Source organism: Uloborus diversus, chromosome 7, assembly GCF_026930045.1.
Source record: "Uloborus diversus isolate 005 chromosome 7, Udiv.v.3.1, whole genome shotgun sequence".
NCBI classification, from domain to species: Eukaryota; Metazoa; Arthropoda; class Arachnida; order Araneae; family Uloboridae; genus Uloborus; species Uloborus diversus.
Window position 1 is genome coordinate 151429460 of NC_072737.1, and position 25738 is coordinate 151455197.

Sequence of the window (25738 nt, forward strand, 5' to 3'; positions counted from 1 at the left end):
CAGGCCCCTATTTGAGAATCTTCTGATGAGACCAGAACGCAGAAATTTTCGTCATCCAGTAAGCTATAATCACATACTTAAAATCCGAAATTTCAAGTCTGTAGGTCATTTAGTTCCGAAGTTAAGCGAAAGCAAAATTTCGGATTTATGACACTCACTCACTCATGATCATCAAAATAGAACTAGTACTTCCCATAAACTCAGAGAGGTGAAATTTGGTACAGAGTTAAGGGTTTAATGGGCACATAAAGGGAAAACTATAAAAACTAGGATAATCGAAGATCTGGCTATTAGACCAAACTATTAGAGATCGACATACCGCCTTTACAAAAAATATTCAACTTGGTTGGCCGCTTCATTTGATGTCAAAAATCGAAAGTCTGAAGTATCTAATGAAGAACCCTCAGCTGGTCTCAGCTGTATTAGAGATATGGTAATGCCCCCTTCTACTATTGGTGCATAAAAAAATCGACTGTCATTGCAAAAGTCCAGCGTAGTGGGACACATCTTCTAATTTAATTTAGCCTAACTTTAGCCTACTCGAATATTACACAAATTAAATGTTTCTACAAAAAGAAGTGAAATCCCACCAAAAACATTCTGTAAAAAACTAGCCAAGTCTCGATGGAGCTGTTTGTTTATCTCTAAAAAGTAATGAAATCTAGACAAAGTTATGACAAGTCGAAGGCTCCTTACTGCGATTTCTTTATTGTCATAGTTAATGTTGTGTGACTTGGCCGTTAAAGGGTACACAAGGGTACAAAACCAGGTGCGCCATGACACGATTACACCAATCTGTCGCCAGAACCGCTACCCATTGACGATGGAAAATTGCCACTTGCAAAACGTGTCAACAAAATTGACCTGTACCCACTAACGTATAAAGAATGTTTAACGGCCAAGTCACACTACATTAACTATGACAATAAAGAAATCGCAGTAAGGAGCCTTCGACTTGTCATAACTTTGTCTAGATTTCATTACTTTTTAGAGATAAACAAACAGCTCCATCGAGACTTGGCTAGTTTTTTACAGAATGTTTTTGGTGGGATTTTATTGTCAAATAAACAAGCAAACAGTCTCGCAAGTCCGTCATCGTAATTAATAGCGTTTTAAAACCTGCTTTTAAAGTTAAAACGTTTCATTATTTCAGATTGATAAAAAAGAAATTATATTAAAAATTAAAAGTGTAATTTATCACAAAAAATAAATGAATTAATTAATTTAATTACATAAAAAAATAAAAAGAATTAATTTTAGGCTTTGACACGCTTTTCTACTTCATCCGCGGGAATTAGCATTTTCAATCCAAAATAGTCTTACTCCAATTTTTGATGTTGAAATGATACGTTTACGTTCCGTTTGTCTCAAAGCTTTTTTCATTCGTTAAGATATATTTTGATAGCTTACTTGGTCCAAAAAATAGCAGTGAATTTTGGTTCTGTAAAGGGCTCCATCAGTCACTTGCACTTCAATAAAATGACCCTAAAAAAAAGAAAACATAAATCATGGACTCTGATAGACCAAATAAAAGACAACTTCACTTTCATTTAGTTACAGAGCTCACAACTTCCTACATGTTTCATAGGGTGAGGGAAAGTGTAGTACCTTGGGGTATAACATTAGCCTTAGTAGGAACCTCATGGCCACATTTATGATATTTTCATTTTACATAATGATATTAACCATCAGTTTATATAGGAGTAAAAATCAGCATAAGAAACATTGAATCAACGACTTGGTGAGAGAAAGAATTTTCATAATTAAAAAGGTAGGAACTTTCGTTTTCAATATATGAATTTATAAAATCATTCAACTGAATGCCATTGAGTTACAAAACAAAAGTTTGTAACTACACCGAATTAGAAAACAATTATAATGCAGTTAAATTGACCACTATTTTATTTTTATTTAAACTAATAAGTAGTAACTTGTTTCTAACATTTTGTTGACCTCAGAGCCAGATGGAGGGGAGGGGGGGAGTTGGCCGGGGCCCTGGTCTCGTGCGGCAACTTCTAGGGGCGGCAATTTAAGCTTTTTCTGTTTATTTTTTTTTCTCATTCTGGGTGTAAAAAGTTGAAAGATTATGCCTACGGGCAAATGTTTCAAGATCAGTCTCGGATCAAAAAATCGAAGATCCAATATTGAATGATCTAAATAATTCAATGTTCTTCTAAAAATTTTCATGAGTAAAGTTGAATTTTATGTGAAAGTTTTTATTGCCAGTTACTTAAGAATTTAACAGCTTTAGTCACTTTTCACAGTTCAAGCCAATTTTACAATCAAAAGAGGGCATTTAAGTACACCATGTTCCTTTGTAATTTTCCCAGCACAAAGAATTTGAAAATAAAAAAATAACAGACATTTAAAGTAGTCCCACTACATCCTTTTGAACTGTGGGACATATTTCCTGCTCTTCAGACAATAGTCACAGTTTCCTTCAGTCAAAAGTACTACTTTTAGTAACTGAAATTGATAGAATGAGTAAAAAAAATAACATAGACCTCGAAAATACTTTCATTTTCTCAACAGTTATTTTTTAATTAATTTTTTAAAATGTCCGATTTTGAAAACAAGGCGTGGTCTTTATGACGTCACAAATGATGCTCTTTGGCGCATCTTTCTACCACGTTTCCACGTTATGATAATCAAGAAGCGAATTAAATATTGCGCACTACGCTTGCTTTCAACCATATTTAGAGCCGCTATATAGACAGGCCGACGCATCAGCTTAAGTTTAGCCATTTTGGATCGGATTTTTCATTGTTGCACTGCTTGGGTTACCACAGCAGAGTTTCGGGTTTCGCCAAATTTGCCGAAAATAATACTTTATTTAGTAAACAATTCACCTGCCGCTAATAGTAGCTCGCATTGAACAATCACCAAACGCGAACAATCGCCAGAAAAGACAACCAATCAAACTCGCGCTCCGATCCAAAAAGGCTGATCTTAAGCTGATGCGCCGGCTCGTATATATAGGGGCTTTAAACCATATCGTCGCCAATACACGTGAGTATAAAGATGCTAATTAAATACTTTGCTTTGTGATTGGCAACTTTGAATGGCATTTCATCATTTGTGATATCAGACGACAGAAACGTAAACAATGAAAGCGCAACGATTTAAGTAATTTTTTAAAATTATTAAACTTAAACAAATTATTTAAACAATGGTCAGAGCCTATGTTTTTAAACATGCTCTTTCAGAAAAAAATACTTTTAAAATTTTGGAAACGACCCCATTAAAATAATATTATACAAACAAAAAAAAGCTCTTTTCTTAAGAACTACATTAGGAATATTCACACTTCAGCTGCATTGCACGAGGAGTAGAAGTTCTATTTGCACCAAATTTATAAATTCAGGTAATGTAGAAAAAAACACTATTATTTAACGTTGCACGATGTAAAGTTAAGAGGGCGGAGCACATTTCCTGGTAGTAAAAGATGCTCTAAATTCATAAATGTTGGGCATTCTTATGTGTCTTGGAATATGTTTCAAGGATTCAAGGTGCAGCATAGTTTAGTCTCCGAAAAATATATTATAACGTCGAAAATCAATTTTGTACGGCATTTGCGATGAAGAACCAAAAGTACCAAATTTTGAATGAAATCAAAACAGGTCTCAGAATTAAATATGTAATATTAAGTAAATTATCCACCAAAATAAATAAATAAATAATTCACTCAGCTTTTACGATGCAAAAACGAGACGTGACAGGATTTGACTGTCCGCCATTTGCATTCTCAATGAAACTGATATTTTGGTGAAACTATTGATCGCAGTTATTTTAATTGAACGAGGAAAATGGTGCAACCTCTTGAAGGGCTGCGGATCACCAGAATCTTGGTGAAACTTTGAATCTTTATTTTTAACGACGGTTTTACAAATTTAATTAAATAGATAACACATTTAAAAACAAAAACAACGTATTAATTTAGTTAAGTTTTCCATTTCTATGTGCAATTCTTTCTCCTGAAAATCAAAAAATCTTTAAATGCTGCTCTTAAGACTCGAATGTTTCCACTTTTTCCCACGCTTCGTCTATTAACATACCAGCCCAGTGGTTTAAACAGTAAGAAAACAATCAAAACAAATTCAATTAAATTCTTCCTCGCTTCTTCGTCTATTTGCCCCAAACGATAAAAGTTGTCACTTATCGTTTGATGCTGATAAATATCCGCAATGCTGTTCTTGTGTCTCAGAGAGTTATTATATTCCTTCCTGGTTCATAAACTAGTCGTCGGGGAACTGCTTTTGTGAAGCTTCTCCGAATGTTGACAGATCAAACTTGCTCTTGGCACCATAATTGCACGGGCAAAAGAGGAGTTATATGAAGGGAGAAGCGAGAAAGAAAAAAAAAAGCGAAGCCTCAATCCTATTTGGATTAAGGGACAGTGTGTAGAGCTCCAACTCCGGCTTCTGGTCATTGGCTCCAAAAGGACTGCGGGGCATGTCAATCACGGGGGAAATGGGCCACGCCTATCACTTATTAGGAACCAATGCAATATGAATGGAGTTTCTGCGTGGGCGATATCTACACGTTGCTTATGAAGATGAATGGGAATAGAAATAACGGTTTGGAAATTCATTATTCTTTCTTTTCCGATGCTGAAGGAGAGCACGAGGAGCATTCGAGTATCAAAAGCACTTAGGCGAAGATTTATTTATTCGAGCATCATGGCACTTTTTCTTTTTACGATGGAATTGAATGAACGTGGAATGATACGGAAATGACTTTGCAAAAGATTTGTACGGGAGTCACGCATATTTTTCAAGAGGAGGGGTTTTAATTTCTCTTTGTTAATGTTCTCGTTCTACGGAGATCAGTAGATCATGGCACGCTGCACCTTTAAAAAGTAAATAAATAAGTCAAAACAATCGTACATACTTTTTTTTTTTGACCAAAGAAGCTTCACGTGGCTATAGGTATTATTATTATTATTATTTTTGGGGCCAAAGTGTAAAAGTGTGTGTGTTTGTTTAATCAGCAAGTCTGAACAAAGAGACAGATATGGTTCACTAAATAGTTCTTCAATTTTTTTCAAACCTTCTTCTTTTTTCCTCTTTCTATTTTATCCCCCACTGAGTTTTCTTTCCTCGCACGCTCAACACACCAGTCTTTTCTTACGCGTCCTTTCTGTACCTTACATCGGCACATCTTACGAAACTTGGATCAATAAAAATGAGTTGACTTTGGAGCCAAATGTCTAGAGATAGCATTTTGGATATCAGTCAATTTCTCAAGGTTTTTGTCACTCAGAGATTAGAATAAAGAGAAATCAAGTGGCGCAATGTCGGGTGAGCATGGTGAGTGAGACAACCCATGGCAATTTGTTAATCTTTTCTAGGACTCGTTTTGTGCGTTGTGGTTTTCTACAATCACGTTTCAGAACCACGCGTTTTCTGTTGACAATCGCAGGACTCGCCCGACATTGAACTATTAGACTTCCATTTATCCCAGCCGATAGATGGCAAAAATTATAAAAATTTGACCGATATCCACAATGCCTTCTTCAAATATTTGATCCAAAACTAATTTATTTTTATCGGTCCGAAATTGAAAATTTTCTCACCAGACAAACGATTGTTGATAACGAGGGTGACTACATCATTGATTAAAAATAAAAACTATACGGTTTTTCAAATCGCAAATTTGAACATTATTTTCCGTATTTTAACATTATTTTTATTTTGAACATTATTCTCTTTAGAGCTGTTTCGGATTTAGCTGAAAGCATGAAAGTGCACAAAAACATTCCTGCACAGTTCGTATGTAAAACAAGGAAATTCCACTTTATACAAAAACTCGTGATTTGAATATATTAGCACATCGGTGTCAATAAATCAGAGACCAAAATACCAGAGCGGAAAATATGATGAATTGTAATCGATACATATTTATTTATCGGATAAAGGAAGCGCATTTTCTGATAGGATCATTATCATTAGTCATCATCAAAATGCATCGATTAAGAAGGGAAAAAACCGAGAATAAATTGACGGAAAATAATTCTATGTATCTTGCGAGAAAAACGGAGGAGAAAATTCATATCTATGGGGTATAATTTTGGACAGAGATATTAACTTCAAGATTACCCTATTTTGAGCCTGAGCTTCCAATCAATCCCAGCACAAATTTCAGAGTGCATTCTCGTCAGCACAAAAGGGTGTTTCGGTAGTATTTGATGCAAATAATTACAGCATGTCCGCCGCCTTTTTAGATCACTTATAGGTTTTGAAGCCCAGCTTTTACGAACGATTGATTGAATTACGAAGAGCAAAAGCAAAAAGTGAATGGTTCTTGGTATTCACACCATCACATTATTATACGGTGCGGCATTTCGATTTTGCAAATGCGTACATTTTTTTTCGAAACTGCTTCGAGCAAGAATCAGAAACAGATGCTCAAATTTTGCGGATTCGAGAATCAATGGTGTGAACGGGAAACTCACAGAGGAAAAGAGAGAGATTGGAATAAGAGTAAGATGAGGTTACAAGAGATAATCTGTTAGCGGAAACCTGTTAAAAACAGGGGTGGAACCAGTGGCGTAGCTAGAGTGTTTGCCGCCCGGGGCGGTTCCTCAGTTTGCCGCCCTTTCGTCGTGAAATAGCTAATACATAAAACTGTCAAAGGTGTTTAAATTAATTCTAGCGATTTAATTGAGGAAAAAATAAGACTTAATTATTCTCTATTTACTTTCAAAAGAAAAAGGGGGAGGGATACGGGTCCACACTTGGAGAAAATTGCTAAATTTAAGTAAAACAACGCAATTTTAGTAAAATTATTAGAAAGGACGCGTTGGTTTGCTCCCGATTTTTAAAAAAATTAGTCTCTCTTAGCGTTTCTTTGTTGACGTTAGGGGATCGGTAGGCAACGAAAGGAAATTTTACGAAATTTTAAAATACAGCTAGGCTACTTGGAAAAAGTCAAGGAATTCTAGAATGATCGGATATTCAATGCGAAAATTTTAACCTCTGAAATATGCAATTTTAGGTTATCTTTGGCAACACAATTCCATGCGTATTGTAACGCAGTTGTAGGCGTTAGGGCAGAATGGGACACTGAGGTTTCTTACTGAAATGTTTTTAAAATTGAAATCAATTTTAAGGGTATCTTTGGTGGTTTAGGTAAAAGAGGAAGGTTCGGGTTCTTTCCTTGAAAATCTTCCGACACCAAAGACTCTAAAACGCAGTCCTAGGCTGTCTTTGGTGACGTTGACGGGTTCCCTAATGGCTTAAAAAATGTTGTTAAGCCAAGAGGTTCTCTCCTGAAAATTTTCCGTAATTGACTTTGGGCTTTGTTTTATAATGTTAGGAGGAAGAGGGGACAGAGGGAGGTTTCCCTCTGGAAATTATTTTTAAGGCAAAAGTTCATTTTAGACTATCAGAAGGAAGGGTTAGCGAGCTCTCCTACTCACGCAAATTTTGGGCTATCTTTGGGGACGTTAGGAATAGGTGTAAAAATTTTTCCCTCGAAAATTTTTCAGAATTGAAGTTTTCGAAATGCAGTTTTAATCTTTGGAGATGTTAGGTGAGAGGGGGAGGGTGATTAAGTTATCTCTCTCGGAAAAATTCCAAAATTGAAGTCCTAAAAACGTATTTTAGGTTATATTTGATCACGTTAGGACATCAAGGACAGTCAAGGTTCAAATGCTGTTTTTACAAATTGATATTGAAGTATCGAAGCTTTAAAAACGTAATTTTTAGCTAGATGTTGGGACTTTAGAACAGAGGCAGGGTGGGAGTTCTCTCCGGGAAAGTAGGAATTAAAGGCATAAATATGTACTTTTTGGCTGTGTTTGCTATGTTAGAGGAAACGGTAGGGTTAGGGGCTCTGCCCAGAATTTTTCCAACATTGAGGTTTCCAACATAAAAACGTATTTCTAAACTATCTTGGGTGATAGCAGAAAAAGGGATGAGATATTAAAGCGCTCTTCCGCCTAAAAACATTTTCGCACTATTAGACTACAGACTGGGGGTGGGAGAGGTTCCCAATCGGAATTATTTGGAACTGAAAATACTTTAAAACGCATTTTCGACTATGTTTGAATAAGTTAAGGGTCCAAACCAAATGTTGAAAAATGAAATTCGCTTACCTTCCATAAGGAATAAACTAACATGCGTGATCCAAAATTGAAGGACAGATTATCTACTCTCAAAAGCAAAAAAACGGAATTCCCTTATACTTCGTTTGCAGAAGAGAACTCTTATAAAGAGTGGGAAATCAAAGCAAACCCTGCAACATATAAAGTGTGATGAGCAATAAATTGTTCCGTGTAACATTTTACATCTACCCCTCTTTTTCTTACTCTTGTCACCATTTTCCGGAAGTAAAGAAAAGGGAAGTTTTAGTTTCACGAGCAGGCTTTCAAGAAACTCTCTTAAAATCCTGTATTAGCTGTTTCTTATATCAAAAATTGAAAAAGTTCATTGTTTTCGTCTTTTTGAAGGTAACCTCTACATTCTAAATAAGATTTTTTTAAAAATACTATGCACTTTTCATAACGCACTCAATAACACAAAATAACTTTTCTGGGTCAGAATGAAATATTTAAGTATTCCTTTAGTTTTTAATTATTGCAATAAAATGACACCACAAACAAAGAAAAGTGCGGCTCAAGTCAGGTAGAGAAATTCTTATTATTATCGAGCTTTTAATCATAAATTTGAGTGTTGAAACACGCATATTTTTCTGGGAAAGTTTGGTTTGAAATGACTTGAGCCGAACTTTCTTCGTTTGTGGTGTCACTTTCTTGAAATAATTGAAAACTACAGGAATACTTAAATTGTCTATTGTGCCCCAGAAAATTTATTTTGTCCTTTTGAGTGCTTTAAGAAGATATTTTCTGGCCTGCAGCAATAGATTAAAAACATAATTTCCTTATTTGGAAAATACATTTTTTTTCCACGTGAAAAGGGCCACACCAAAAGGGCGGCAAATTTGCCGCCCTTAAAAAAGTGCCGCCCGGGGCGGACCGCCCCTCTGCTCCCCCCCCCTTAGCTACGCCACTGGGTGGAACATCGTTTTGGACAATGCGTCGCCACTCCAGGTAGCAGGAACAGCGCAACGCTGCGACGGCATCGCAGATTCTTGAGAAAGTCTGCAAATTATTTCTTAATTGAAGAGGGAAAGGAAAAAAAAAGCAAGTACTTTTTGAGAAAACAGATTTTAAATTTCTGCTACTGAACATTTGTATCGCAGAAAAGGTAAACTTTACTGAATTCTCTGATGATATATATTTTTTTCTTTCCCCTTCCTAATGGGACTGCGGTAGAGGCACTCCCTTTTGCAGACCTAATGCCCCCGGCATAACAACTACTTTTTCAAGCGGCACCACTATCGGTGGGATGCCAATGCCACGAGAATTGTAACGCCCAGTTTCCCCACTAGACGGAGGCACATGGGTTCTATTCGGTACGAAACAGCACTAAGAATTTAATTTTTCCCACGAACACTCCATGTGAAACGAGTACTCAAAGGGATCTTTTACATGCCGCATAATCATACGAAATGGACGCAGACGCTGTTGATTTTCTGAATCTTGAAAATCTACCGACTGGAGCCAGGTTTGGCTTTGGCCTGCGCCTTTGGGCGTGAGAGGCTAGCGACTTAACCAGTACAACACTTTGTCAATCTCTGCTGATAATAATAATAATGATACCGACTAATTTAACTCTATAATGATTATCCAAATAAATAAGTGATAAATAATTATAATAGAATATAATAACATAAATAAAATTTAAAAAATGGAACTTACGATTCGACTAGATTCGGAATTGTTCTGCGTCTTCGCACTACCTAAAGACCGCAGTACAGTGAAAGCGGCGGCCAGGTGTTTGAAGGCGTCTGTCTCCGGCCCGCCGCCCGCAACATCAAACAACTGGCGTAGCAACAACATGGACGAATATGTCTTCCCACTGCCGCTCTCTCCGCTAAAATATAATGACACGAAAAATTATTTCAAAATGGATTAAAAACAAAACTTTTAATTTTATCTAATTTGTTATTTGTTTATTCTGTTTCTCATAGCCAGAATAAGCCAAAAAATAATCATTTTTATGTTACGTATGACTGCATTGTATGTTGAACCTTATTCCGCATTGAGCAATTTTATAAAACAAATTCATTTATAATTATTTAGGAGTGTTAAAGGAGCACGAGTTCCAACCTATGTATGCACCAGACAAACGTTTTTACGCTCTCCTGAAGAATAGTGATAATGGGACTTTGAGGTCAAGTATTTATTAATCGGTTTCCCAAATTTTATTTACCCCCCCCCCCCCTCCACCCAATAATATGACTTGAAATACTATCCCAAATGTTATACAAAACACGAGCTCGAAGATCCCCCCTCCTTTTTTACAGCATTGTCTGCTTCAAATAACTGAAATCAAACTCAGAAATAATGACACAGACGAAGCAATTTAAATGTAATTAAGAAAAAAAAATCAAATGAACCTAACAAAACGAGATGTCTAAGATAACCCATGTTTTTAACTGTCAAATTAGGTTTTCTTCAGAATTTTGTAAAGTTGAATTACAGGCTTAGAAAACTTTTAAGCGAGAAGCAACCAATTACCGATGAAATTATACCTACTACTTAGTTACAGGAAAAATGGAAGAAAGCTGCACCCCCTCCCGTTTCATTTTCTTTTAATCTGTTGCGGTAAGACTTTTCCTTATTTTTTTTCCACTTTGTGAAATATAGGGAAGAGTGTTGTAACTTGGGACCCTGCTAATTTCTAAGAAACTATTTTTAGCAGCCATGTTTTTGGCAATCTCCAATAGTAACCTTCACCACTAAATAGCGCAGTATTAAAAATCAGCATCAAATGAGTAAAACTGACAATTTTGTGGGAGAAAAAAAATTTCATGACTCCAAAGCAAATTATTTCTTCATTTTTATTTCATTTTCTGTCTATGTATTTGTAAAACTAATAAACTGAATTTTACTTTGTTACAAAAGAGAAGTACTTTAAATATTTTGGTTATGAGAAAATAATGATAGTGCGTCTAGATTGACCACTGTTTTGGTTTTTCTTAAACCACATTGTGATTGTACCTTGGGACAGTCAAACATATTGTACCGGAGGACACGTTCCAAGGTACAACATATGCATGGTTCTTAATAATTAAGGTATGTTTAGAAACTTGGAACAATATTCTAATCTTAAGTAGTCTTTTGAACACAGTTAATGTTAGATAATAATTCATTAATTAATTCATTACTCATTATTCAGGATTTAATTTATTAACACGAAAAAAAAAATGTTTTTTGGTACAAAATTGATTCAAGTATATGGCTGTTCCTGCATCATTAAGATTTTCCATTGTACAACAGGATGTGTCCCAAGGTACAATAGGATGTTATGCCTTGGGACAGCTTGAAACTCTTCAAATGGCTGGCAATAGTTTATTTTCAAACTGCTTGAAAAAAAAAAATATATTACATAGAAATATGTTGGAGTATTTGAATGTGGCTTCCAGATTTTAAATCTGATTCAAATAATGGAAGTTAAAAATTAAAAAAAGAAAATGGGTTTCCAAGGTACAACATTCTCCCCTACTTTATATATATATATATATATATATATATATATATATATATATAAAACATACGCGATCATCGCAACGTTGGTATTGAAAACTGATTACAAAATGAAAGCAAAATGACGAGGCGATATAGTTGAGCAATAAGGCATAGTAGTCTCGAACGATGTCCCTACGTCATCTCGCACCACAGTTACTGTAAACGCGCCACTAATTCGATAAAACTTATAGACTGTCCAATTTACTGTCTGAAGTGATCCCTGACATGCTCGACTTCGAGACAAACCAGGGCATCGCGCAGGCCAGAGAAGTTGATCATGTGGAAGTTCCCTGAAACCCTTGCTCTGTGTGATCGAAGATTGGCCTGCTAAAAAAATAGCTCCTGTGAGCCCCACCAAGAGTGTGCCAATACATGTGATTGAAGCGTGACACAAACATACCGTTTGGCTTTCACAGTGCTGTGAATCAATGTTAGGAATGACCATGTTTCGTTTACGGTAGCGCCACATAACATCACTCCAGTTGTGGGTGCGGTGTGTCGCTGAAAAGAAAAAGCTTTATTAGGGGATTCATACCGTCACGTTCGTCGCCTCACTTTGGAAAAGTATCCAGTTCGACGGGATTTGACTGCAACCGAATGGATCATGAATCATTTAGTCCAATCATTGGCTTAGTAAAAGCTCAAAGAGCTCAAGTCACGTGACTTAGCAACCACGAATGGTTAACACGTTTTGCGCGAAGTTGGCGAATGAAACCTGTTTCCTTCTAATGATTCGCTTTAAAATCTATCACGTGGCTTGGTGTCTTTGCTTTATGAATGAAAGTTTTCACTCCCTCCATTTTATCCCTTCTCGATGATCCAGATAGTCTTCAGCAATGAATCCAGATCGTTATTTGGGCAATGATGACAATTTTTAACGCTTATGGAGAACACGTTGTGAAACTAAGGGACTGACGACTGCCCCGTAATTTTTACGGTCAACGCAACTTAAAATTACTGTAGTTTTTTTTTACAATTACGGCCACTGCGCTGTTTCCTCGAAGAAGGGCTCTTACCGTATAATTTTATGGTCATTGCTCCTAAATTTACGGAAATTTCTAAGAGTGTACCAAATAGTCTTTGATTTCCAGCGGCACACCGCACCTGTGATGTTATGGTGTGCTATCATATACGAACATGGTCACCCCTTGTAAAGATTTACAGCACCATGACAACATAGCGCTGTCAGTGTCATGCTTCAGTCACATATGTTTGCACTCGTGACGGGGTTCCCGGAGCCACTTTTTAACAGGACAGTGCAATTTATTTTAAGTTTGCCAGCACCTAATGCACTCATAAAATGTGTAATTTTTGCTTATGTTTAATTTGGAGACTAGAAAAAAAGAACAGTTGCAAATCGCAGTTCTTTAAGCGATGTTGGTTTTAAAAGTAGAAATTGTATACACTGCTGGACATTGAAAATGCAACACCAAGAAGGCGTGGTCAGAAAGTGATGAAATTTGGAAAAAAGACAGAGACGGCAAGGAATAATAAACGATCTTAATTTCAAAATGATAGGCAGAATACAAAGCGAGAACGGCGTCGGCTCAGTAGGATGTAGGACCACCGCGGACAGCGATACACGAAGAAACACGTCTAGGCATAGAGTCAATAAGGGTGCAGATGGTGTCCAGAGGGATGGCTCTCAATTCCTTTTCAACCATTTGCCAGTTCGTCTTCTGAACGAGGCAGGGACAGAGTCTGCAAATGGCGTCCAATCACATCCCACACAAATTCGATTGGTGACAGGTCAGGAGAGTATGGTGGCCATGGGAGCATCTGTGTGCCTTTGAGTCTGTGTGGTCGGGCGTTTACCCTGCTGAAAAATTGCATTAGGTAGCCCTTGAAGGTAAGGGATTGCCACTTGCCGCAGCACATTATCCAAGTATCGTTGGGCCGTCATAGTGCCCCGAATACGAACGAGAGGTGATATTATATTGTACGCAATTGCGCCCCAAACCATTATGTCACGTTGTCGTGCGGTGGGACGCTCCATAGTTACTGCAGGATTAGATCTGTCTCCACGTCGACGCCACACACGTATGCGGCGACTATCACTGGATAAACAGAAGCGGAATTCATCTGAGAACACGACATTTTAGCCATTCTGTCACCCACGTCGCTCTAGTCCGGCACCATACTAAACATTGCTGTCGATGTTGTGGGGTCAATGGCAGTCTTCTTAGCGGACGCCGTGATTGCAGACCACGTGCGACCAAACGACGGGAAATGGTTCTGGTTGACACGGGAACATTCAGGGTATTTTGCACCTGCTGCAGAATCGAGGAACAAGTGACTTGTGGGTCTGCTACAGCTTGTCGGTGGATGCGTCGATCATCGCGTTCTGACGTCACTCTGACTGCCCCTGCACCCCTCAATCTTGCCACATTTCGTTGTTCCAACCATCTTCGGCACAGCTGATGCACCGTGCTCGCATCCATGTGGGTATCTGCAGCGATTTGACGTACGGACCAACCTCCCTTTCTGAGTCCGATCACCATATCCCTCGTAAAATCGTTTATCTGCTGGAAGAGCCTTCGTTGACGTCGGCCTGGCATTCTCTCGTGTTACATGTATCCTCCAAGACGAAAACAAAATTTCTTCGATAATTCTCCAGTCAGAAATAACGAAACGAATATTGCCCATTCTGCAAGTTCCTTCCCTTATATCTTACTTCACGTGCGTCGGAGAGCTGCGCATTTCGCATCATTTACATAACCCAGTGATGTACGTCTACTCTAAAATTTGCATAAATTTCTGAACACTCCTTCTTTGGCGTTGCATTTTCAATGTCGAGCAGTGTATAATTCTGCCAAGAACTTCCTATTTTAAATCAGCATCAAATGTGTTCAAGCAAATTTGTACATTCAAAAATTACATCAATGCTTCTTTTAAGTGCTCATTTCTATTTTTGTCTAATTTTTTAAAGCCATTTTAAAAAAAGAAACATAGTTATGCAGATGCCTAAAAGTATTATGTGTCGCATTTTTGAGTTAAAAATAAATGGTCATCTTAAGTATTATGTATGATAGCAGAGTAATTAAGAAAAATTTTTCTCCTATGCCTGGCCACTATGAATGAGTAGAACACTGAATTACGTGCAATATACTAACAGCCGGGTAATCACCCCAAGAGACTGCATTTCGTCCTTGTTGTGGACTCATCAACCTGGAATTGTGAATAGCTGAGCTGGAGGAAGATGTCATCTCATTGAAGCTGAGAGTGGCGACAAACTGGTTGATAAAGTAAATTTATCTCACTAGCGAGAGTCGTCAGCATAGTGGGCTCAAATTGAAAGCAAAGTAAATTGAAGGCAAAGCTTAGGCTTAAGGGCGGCAACTCACTGCTCAATACCCAAGCTTTGCATCAATCTACGAGTTGAACAGATAAGACTCTCGCTGGTCAGATAAATTTACTTCATCTACCAGTTTGTCGGTACGCTCAGCTTCAATGAGATGATATCTGCCTCCAGTTCGGTTATTCACAATCCCACACTGATGAGTCCATAACAAAGACGAAAGAATCGGACTGTTGGCATATTGCATGCAGTTCTGCCTTAGCCCTAACTTAAGGGAGGTAACTTACTGCTTAACACTTACCTTAATATTATTGCCTGAGGATAACCGGTCTCGCTCTGCTGTCGGACAGCCTCGTGCACCACCCTGAGTAGTTGGGGACAGCGGGACGCCGCGTGAGCACTGCTCAACGTCAGCGGGTTCCCCACGTCTTGGTAAGGATTCACGGATAATAGGATTGGCCCCACATTCGTCTGAAAAGGAACAAAAATTTCAGTGTGATGTTTGTACGAGATCGAACTGTGAGCCACATAATGAACATCCAAACACAATCTACGGTTCGACTCAAGTACGATGGGTTCTGACCATGAGAGAAGTTATTTCTTCTATTCTTGAAGAGTTGAGTCAGACAGAACTTGATATTGGTGTGTTAGTAATGCGGAAGCCCAGTGGAAGGGCTTTGCGTTCCACGCGGTGGGCCCGGGCTCGTTTCCCGAGCTAACACGGTCGACTCAGCCGTTCATCCTTTCAATGATCGACAAAATGAGTACCAAGTCTGCTTGGGAGCTAAACCCTTGGGGGTTCCGTGTTCGGCCGACAACCTAACCGGAACATCTGCCTGGCAACCCAGGGTCCTCGGTCAGGAAAACTGAGATGGGCGGAATAGGCTTTGACTGTAATGGGCGGCTGTTGCGATACTGACTTTGGTTTGGTATTTAGTACTGCGGTCATAACCAAGTTCATCAGATACGTGAGAGGAGACTTATTATTGATGCAGTAGTGCTGTAACAGTACCCAACTCAACTCCACAAAAGATAAGTAGTCCTGCTCTAATAACCCAATTCCACTGTAGATAAGTGAGAGGGGTCTTCAAGTTGATGCAGTATTACACGCCAATCAAATTTCAGAAGAGATAAGGGAGAGGAGACTTGTTATTGGTGCATTAGTACTGTGACAGTAATCCAATTCAACCCGGCACCAATGACAAGCACCTCTTGAACATGTCTCCCCAACAGGAAATACACTCTAAAAGTCAGACCTGATGGTTTAATCTTCATTCTACAAAAGCAAAGTCGGTGACAGAGACCAGTAATTGGATCAAATTAGGACTGGATCTATGGTTGATGCCTAAAAAAAAATCTATTGCAGATTTTCAGGTATTCAAAACTGCGCGAGGAATCAAGTGCGTTTATAGATAAAGCAGAGAAAATATGAAGTTTTAAAAATGCTTAATTAATTGAATGGTTTAATAGTTGTATGTACATTCCAGTGAAATCACGGCAAAATGTGAAATCTCCGTTAAAATTGTGTTTTAACTACTAATCCCCTTTCCAGAGTTAAAAAAAAAAAACAAGTTTCGATTTGAAAAATGACAACACCAAAGAATCTTCCGACAAGCTCAGAATTAAATTAATTCAGAAAATCAGCTTTTGCCTGCCGGCTTCAGTACTTCTAGTTTTCAATAAATAGTCTGAGCTTCGAAAAAACTTTCTTTTCTCGGTGCGAGTTCTCTCTCCTTCTCTTTCTTTCAAGTGATATACTAGTATGGATGTTTCTTTTTTTATTCACACCAAAGCGAAAAACAAAAACATGACATACAGACTAAATGGTTCGTGGAATATTAAAGATGACATTTGGCCGAATAAATTTTCATTTTCCAAGGTGTGAGTTAGGGGTCATATGCTAGCTCCTGAACCGCTCACGAACAGCCGGAAATCGTGACAGTGGGATCGTGACGGTGGTTAAAGAACAAATCGTGATTTTAGGAACACCCTTCGAATCGTTCCAAGGACGGGACGACTTTTCCGTTCGGAACTCAACTTTAGTAACAGCCAAATAGAAAGGGTTAAGTTATGGTTTTTGGATGGTAAAAATACGTACTGGTCAAGTAAATTGCAAGAACTGCTTTTGTATGTACTTTTTCCATGTAATTTTCCCTACACGCACACATTTTTATATACGAGGCTCAGTTTCTATTGAAAGAAGAGAAGGTCGTACCAGTCTTCAGAACTAATTTTTATACGCAAATAGGGGCGTCCCGAGAAGGTCACAAGAGGTCACTGTGACGCCCCAAAAATTTCCTTATTCGGCCTACATTGTATGACGATTCTGAAAAATTACCATCATTCGGCGAAATTTGGAGATCCATTCGGCAAAATTATCATCATTCGGCAACCTGAGAATTTCTGCTCTTCCAAAAAAATTTGTTCGGGGCGCCCTTGTACGCAAACAGCCGAAATTATATCTAACGTATAAAAATACCCATAAAATTCAACGGAAGTGCTGAAGTTAAGCCCCGTGGACTCAAAGGCAGATGAAGCCCCCCCCCCACATCTGTATGAGTAATAAGTAGTCCGTCCCCCAAAAAGGAATGGATCACCTTCTCAAATATTGCAAACAAATCGCCGACTGTGCTGCATTTCTTGAATAAGTAAAGGAAATGTAGCGAAATTGATACTCTTTACAGTGGGCGCGGATGAAATTTCTGCATTCATACATACTAGGGAGCGGGGTTCACGGCGGGCGCAGAATGCACCATTAAATTTTTAGGGGGGGGGGATTTTATAGGGCTTTTGATCTCGTTTAGTTTGTAACTTTCAGAGGGTGAGCCATCGCCCTAGGGGGCGGGGGGGGGGGAGCAGAACTTGGTTACCAACTAGGCACCAAAATAGATATTTTGCACAGGTGGCAGAGCACATGAACTTATCACTGCTGGTTTGCGCGAATTATTGTACTTATAAAATTTGAATACACGGAGCCCCGAAAAAGTGTTTGACATGAGCTCCCGTCTTAATCATGACCTGTTTAGGAAGGGTGGGGGGCGCAACCCTGAAAAATTTGCTACTGCTTGATACCTTTAAATTATGTAGATTGGCCATGCTGAACTAAACATCATCACAAGATGAAACTTTTTTTGTTTTGTTTTGTTTTGTTTAAGGCGAGGGACGAGATGCTTCACCGTTAGGAAACTTAGATGAGAACTTCGTAGTGGAGAAACCGGATGAGTAATTATTACTCGGGATGCTCAACAGATGGCGCAGCCGGAGATCTCATCATAGATCTTTAAAAAGGACTCTATTTTAAGATCTATTGATCTCTCTTATCCTAGTGATTTAAATTCAATGGAAACACAGGTTAAAAACCGAAACTTAGCTATTCCTTTATTTATTTAGTTTTTTAATAAAAAAGAGAAATAAAAAACGACAACTAAAAGCCATAGGACTTTTAAGTGGCAGCAAAAAGAAAAGATAGAGAGAGAGAGAGAGAGAGAGAAAAGTACACAATTTTGCTTTTGGGAGCTGATGAGTGGTAATTGATGTATAATTCTAGCAACTTAACTCACGTTTTTATTATTATTTTGATGAATTTTGTGCACAGTACATTTCCCAGAAGAAACACTCAGACATGAAACCCCAAAGTATTTTGAGATGTCACAAACAATTGGCAATCATTTCATTGAACAATGAACAAGTATGGCTCGTTTTTAAGCAAAACACAGTGTACTAAAACATTGTTTTAAGTAAAACAATGAATACATAACTAAAGAAACTGCTTGTGCTAAATAATATTTCGGAAACAGATAAACAAAGTAAATCAAATAATTATGTTCTGAAAATTTTGACAATTCTGTCTTTCTTACAATTTCTACTTTTAGTTCCAAAATTATAAAAATGAAATAAATAAATGAACCATAAAAAGTGAAGGAGGAGGGGGCTGCCCTCCTTGACCCCCCCTCCCATAGGCGTGCTCACGGGGGTCACCAGGGGTACCATGGGACCCCCATTAGCACATAGAAATGAAAGTTAATACGAAAGTGGCTAACATTTTACATTTTTAGGTTCATTAATTTCTTACCTCATAGGATTTAAAAATGCTTTTTTTACTCACAATATTTTAAAATTTTCCTTAAGCGAGCAAGTATGGGAGCCTTTCCAAGCGTAATTTCAACCTCCAGGTACAGTGGTACCCCCATTTCTGAAGCCATGCGCACATCTATGACCCCCCCCTCCCCGAATTGCCGCCACTGGTAAATACAGGAACTCAGGAACTTCCCAATAAATTTAATCTTCCTACTACGCATTTGTGAGAGGTCGATGTTTCAAAACATTAATGTTTTTTAGTCGATCTATCCAGTGCCGGATCTTCGATTTCTTTCGAACCAGGGCAGAAATTTGAAACCGACGCCCGTACCCATCTTCCTTCTAATTTTGATACAGAGTTTTAAAGAAAAAAAAAAGACCACACAGACATAGATTTGCTTCCCCTGAGAAGTAAAAGTAGAAAACAGGCCATTTCACAGTGCTAAATAATATTTATGTGGAGACTCAGTTTGAGCAACAAAAGTCATTACTATCCACTGTCCTTTCTCAGAATTTCTGTCTTTAATGGTTCTGCCTAACAGCAAAAAAAAAAAAAAAAAAAAATATATATATATAAATAAAATAAAAAAAATAAAAAAAATAAATGAAATAAATAAATAAATAAACTTGACCCCAGCATTCCGCTTTACCACACCATCCAACAGATTTACAGACTTTGGTGACCACTAATTGCAATGGGTAGTTTCCAAAATTTGAAAAGTATTTTTTTCTGAAAGAACATGCTTAAAAACATAGGATCTAACCATTTCGTAAATAATTTGTTTAAGTTTAATATTTTTAAAAAATTACTTTAATCGGGGCGCTTACATTGTTTAAGCTTCTGCCGATGACATCACAAATGATGAAATGCCATTCAGTGTTGCCATTCACAGAGCAAAATATTTAATTCGCATCTTTACTCACGTGTATTGGCAACGATATGGTAGATAGCAAGCGTAGAGCGCAATTTTCATTCGCTGCTTGATTATCTTAACGTGGAATCGCGGTAGGAAGAAGCGGCAAAGTGCATCATTTGGGTCGTCATCAAGACCACGCCTTGTTCCAAAAATCGGACATTTAAAAAAATTAATTTAAAATAACTGTTGGGAAAATGAAAGTATTTTCTGGGTCATGTCATTTTATTTATTTATTTTATTTTATTTATTTATTTATTTATTTTATTGTTTTTTGCTTATTCTATCAATTTCAGTGACAAAAAATACTACTTTTGACTAGAGATGTAAAATTTCCGAAAATTTTGAAATGGTGGAAAAAAAACGGTTTTTTACCGGTTTTTTTTTTCGGGAAAAATTGGAAAAAAATGGAAAATTTGATTTTTTTTATCAATAAAACTGTTGTTTTTAAATAGCTCTGTGTTTCTTGGAACATATAATGGGTTAAGCTTTAAGATATATATGCTATCCACACATCTGCTTGACAGAAATACACATAAAGGTAAGATTAATTAGAGCAAAAAAGAAAAAAAAACTTTTTGTTTTATAACTGAGAGCTTTCATAATCAAACACCAGAAACAAGTCAAGTCGACATTCAGTCAATAACATTAGGAAATGTGTGTCTAATCGTAACAATTAAATTTTCTATTTTAGATTGCCTTTGAAACTTGAAGTATTAATTGAAATTTTTGACTTTCAAGCATAATTGATTTTTTTTTCTAAGAAAAATAATACAATGTAACTTTACTGTCTGAAAATGAAAGCTATTGAGTTTTGATTTTTTCCAATCCAGTCTTAGACCAAATCAAAACTAAATTGGTGTTTCTTAAGCTGAACCAAACTTAAACTACAGTTTCAGTCTATTGATACGGCCGTGCTAAGCACAGTAGTAAAAGTAGTCATACCAGCACTTTTGAACAAATTTGAGTTATTATAACCAAGTTGTTCTCTGTTTCGTATTTTACTTAATAAATAAAATGTTTTAGGGTAATTTGATCAAGAACTATTGATTTGAAAAATTCTTTAAAAAAAAAAAAATCTGCATCAGAGCCAATCTGTCCAGAGCCAATAATGTTTGAGATCAAAAAAATTTAGAACAAGATAAAACCAGTTCGAAAGGTAAGAAAATCTAATAACATTAATAGGAAAAATAAATTACGGGCGAGCTGAGTTCGGGAAGGGGGGGTGTAGGGGGTTTAAGGGGGGGGGGAAACAGTTTATCACGATTTTCGGAAAAACTAAGAGTCCTATCGAAAAAAACTAAATTACAAAGTTGTTGGTAATAAAAAGATCTACAACTTTTGTATTTGCATTTTTTTCTGTAACCTCAAAATATATGCAAAAAGTTCAAAAAACCGACTTTTTGGTTTTTTATTTTTATAACCCACAAAAAAAAAAATTTTTTTTTCACTAAATTTAATGAAAAATTACCTTATTATGTCCCAAATACACTGTAATTTTTTGGATTTAAAATATTTATTTTTTCTCCTTATTTTGATTCAGTATTAAAAAAGCATCAGAATTTTCAATCAAAAAATCTCACGTCAAAATATCTGATTTTTTGAAAATTTCGGAGCAAGTTTTTTTCATTGGAAACTCCACTTTTTGATGGTATAAAAAACAATATACAATACTATGGAAGCTTTTCGCAAAAAATATAAAAAAATAAAAAAACTCGAATTTGAAAAAAAAAAAGTCATAACTATGTAAAAATTTTAAGCTAATGCGTTTGTTTTATCCTTCTCATCCACCATTAGACGGTGACTGTAGTGCCCCCTATAGTTTTTTGGATTACGAATAGCAAGCTACACTGTAGGATGGGATAAATGAGCTACTTCAGCAAGTTTGAACTGTGTTACCTTGAATATTTTGAAAAATAATCAGTTTTCCAATTGTGTTTGCTGTTAATTATTGTGTTTGCTGTTAATTTAATAAATGGCTAACAGTCAAATGAGAACAGTAAGCAATCGTGATTGCTCAAAAAAAAAAAAAAAAAAAAAAAAATTAAATAAATATCGAAAAATTAAAATTGGAAGGTAGGGTATTGAGATGGGGAAAAATGTCTGTCGGTCCGTCTGTCTGTCCCCCACCTAATAACTTTTGAGTGAATAGTCCGATTCGAAAAAAAATTTTTTTTTGTTCGTAAGATCTCGGCGAGGACTCCTCATTCCTATATTTCATTTTTTGATTTGAACTATTTTTTTGTTCAATTTTGAACAGTTCAAAAAAACTTAACATTACGCCTACGGGGAAATTCAATGCAATTCTGAACTGTGTGGCGAATTTGCTTCAAATAAACTTTGTAGGAAAAAGCTTTTGATGAAAAACTAGTATATAAAATATCTTTTTGATTTGAACAATTTTCCGTTCAATTTTGAACAGTTCAAATCTCTTAACATTAGCGCCTACGGGGAAACTGAAAGTCAATGCAGATTCCGTACTTGAAGACGGATTTACTTCAAACAAATTTTGTTGGAAATGGCTCTTGACGACAGACTTCGACTTCGAGAATTTAGGTGCACCTGACTCCGACTCCGACTCCTGTGCCCAAAATTAGACGAACTCCGACTTCGAATCTGACTTCGTAGCTTTGGCAAAAATTTATACATGGAGGACAAATGGCTGACTCCGACTCTTGGATATTCGACTCCGACTCCTTTATCTCAAAATGAGATTGACTCTGACTCCGACTCCGCAGCTATGGTTTTAACTGTGAAATAATTATTGTTAATATGACTTGTTTTTATTTTCACGCTGAAGTTTTAATTTAGGTATTCAGTTTTCGGCGGATAAACTCGAAGTCAAATTTGTTTCTACATAAAGATATGCGCAGACGATTTTTTTTAGACAATGAATATTTTTTTAAGTTGACATTTTACTGTTTTTATTTATTTTGGTAAGTGCATTAATTCATTTAAAAAATTATTTTTGACAACAGGGGAAAGAGAAACGACTTTTTTTAATATGATGTATTTATTTTAATGAGCTTATTAATTTTAATTATTATTTTTTACTTTCTTCTATGTCTAATATATAGAAGAAAGTATTGGATTCGTGCAAATTTTCGAATTTCGAATTTTGACGGATTCGAACATTTTGAGGTGTATTGAGTCCATTTCGACTATTTTTGGAAAATGTCTGTCTGTCTGTGTGTATGTGTGCGTGTGTGTGTATGTGTGTGTATGTGTGTCACGTCTGTGTGTGACCAGTTTCTTGTGGCCGCTCTACAGCAAAAACTACCGCATGAAATCAAACGAAATTTGATACACATATGTGCCGCTATGTGATCTTGTGCCCATTGGTTTTTGGCGCGAATTCCTCCAAGGGGGGTGGAGCAATGGGACGTTTTTTGAGTTGCGCGTGCTTGCTATTCCTCAGGAAGTAACTCAAAATGATTTTTGAGATCAATGAATTATGCAATTTAACACGTTCTTGCTTAAAACTAAACACGTTTGTTTTCGACGGTAATTTTTTCCGTATGACTGAAGGTCTTGCTATGGGCAACCCTTTGAGTCCAATTCTAAGTGATTTGTACATGCACTATTTCGAACTTAAATTATTTAAAATTATACAATTTGATTTTTACGTCAGGTACGTTGACGACATTTTTGTGCTTTTGGACTCGTCTGTCAGTGACTTTGATAACCTTTTATCCATCCTAAATACTATTGACCCACATATTCAATTTACTGTTGAATTGGAATCTGGAAATCATCTTTCTTTTCTTGATGTGTCCATCACTCGTCATAATAATATGTTTACAACTACTGTTTTCCGTAAACCCTTTGCTGTTTCTCTTCCCCCCCACAAGTTATCCGTTCACCCTCCTAAACAAAAATTGGCTGCTTTTAGATCTTTTATTTACCGTGCTTTAGCCATTTGTTCAAATTCCAATTTACTTTCATCAGAACTGAATTACCTACGAGGTATTGCGGTTGATCGGGGATTCACATCAGATATTATTGATACCATTTATAAGAAGCTATGTAGCTCAGCTAACAAAAATCAAACACTTGCTCCTGTGAACTATTCGAGTTCCGTTGTCTTACCCTTTTTTCCTAAAATCAGTCTACAAATTGCCAAAATCTTAAAAAAGTTTCATTTTTCCGTCACTTTTTCTCCTGTTAATAAATTAAAATTTTCACAGCTTAAACACCCTGTTCAGAACCTTGACAAATGGGGCATTTATAGTGTTTCCTGCCAGTGCAAATTGGCCTACATTGGGCAGACTCGACGATCCCTCAAATTCCGGATAAAAGAACACGAAAACTACGTCAAAAAACAGGATCTCAAACGCTCCTCTATTGCTCAACATTGTTGGTCTTGTGGCCATAATTTTATTTTTTCTTCCGCCAAAGTTATTCACGAGTGTTCGTCCATTCATGATTTAGATTTTTGGGAGTCATATTACATATGGAAAAATGCTAATTTAATCGTCAATGATTTGTCTAGCACTCCCCCTTTTCCTAATGTTTGGAAGTCTGTTATTTGATTTACTTTTTGTCTGTGACGTTTTCTCCTGAGTGCAACTGTCCTCTGTAGTTCTGACGTAACCTTGCCGTCATCGTTTCCAGGTACTGCTCTCATATCTTTTACAACTCGTCTCTCATTCCAATGTTCGCCTCGACTGTGTTTTAGTCGGGTTGAACCTGTCTTCGTTTTTAATTGCACTGATGATGGCACTTGTATTTTAGAGTGCCGAAACAGCTGTTTGCTGGTTTTTTAACCTTTTTTCATTTTGAATTTGTACTTTATATACGTTGTCATATTTTATTCACTATGCAGTACAAAGTTTTCGACTACTTTTTATGTAAAAGTGTATTAGCTGCTTTGTTTAAAAGGTGCTGCTATTTTATTTGTTCGTTAATTTTTTTTTACGCATCTAATTTTTTAGATGAGTGAAACATATTTTATTTCTAGAAATCAGCTTAAAATATTAAAAAATTATGTTTGAAACAACTTGCGATTTTAGTTATTTTTGAGAACATTGATCAGGTACTAGAAAGTAGTATGGGTATACTGGAAAGTAGGCTCGTTTAGTTCCAGACTGAACTTCTTGTTTTAAACTATGGATGTTTTTTTAATTGAAACTCATTAGATGTATTAGTTTATGAACATTTTTTTTTTCAAACTTTAGCATTTTTAGAAAATTAATTTGGATTTTCGATGAAAATTTAAAACGAAGTATTAATTAACCTATTGATTCATGCATGAAAATTTAAGAAAACGATGAAAAAAAATTGCATAATGGCAATTTTTAACAAATTTACATACCTAGCCCTCAATATCTCTAAAATAAATGAAGATGTTATGTGAACTTTTGCAATTTAACAAAAAAATACATATATCTTGTCCTTCTAAAGAAAATACCAAACTGCACCCCGAGTGGAAAGTTGAAAAGTTTGGGATGCTAAATAACACTTCTTCAGAGAATTACCCATGTGTGCCTCCCTGTTTCACCTCTCCGCTAAAATATAGGAGGGAATACTACGATTCAAGCATTTTTATTGTTATTCAGTTGCTGTATTCATTGTTTATGCAAACAATTACAACATACATTTTATATATTTCTTTTAAAATCAATACCTTTTTCAATCGGTAAAAAATGTAGTACATATCAAATATTTTTTAATTCGTTTTTTTTTTTATTTTATCAACACTTCAAAATAACGTTATTTTTTTTTTTTTTTTCATTTTTTTGAAACATAAATTATTTTGATTTGCACATGTATCATATATCTATAATGTTGCACACATATCAATATGTACTCCACACCCTACCTTTAACATCGATCTTTAGCATTGACTTACAA

The 25738-nt window shown here is 36.4% G+C and overlaps 1 pseudogene; it reads right to left on the reverse strand.

The window, feature by feature from the left end:
• The window catches only part of LOC129225597 (unconventional myosin-Vb-like), a 147405-nt pseudogene that overhangs the window by 28239 nt on the left and 93428 nt on the right, over positions 1–25738 (reverse strand).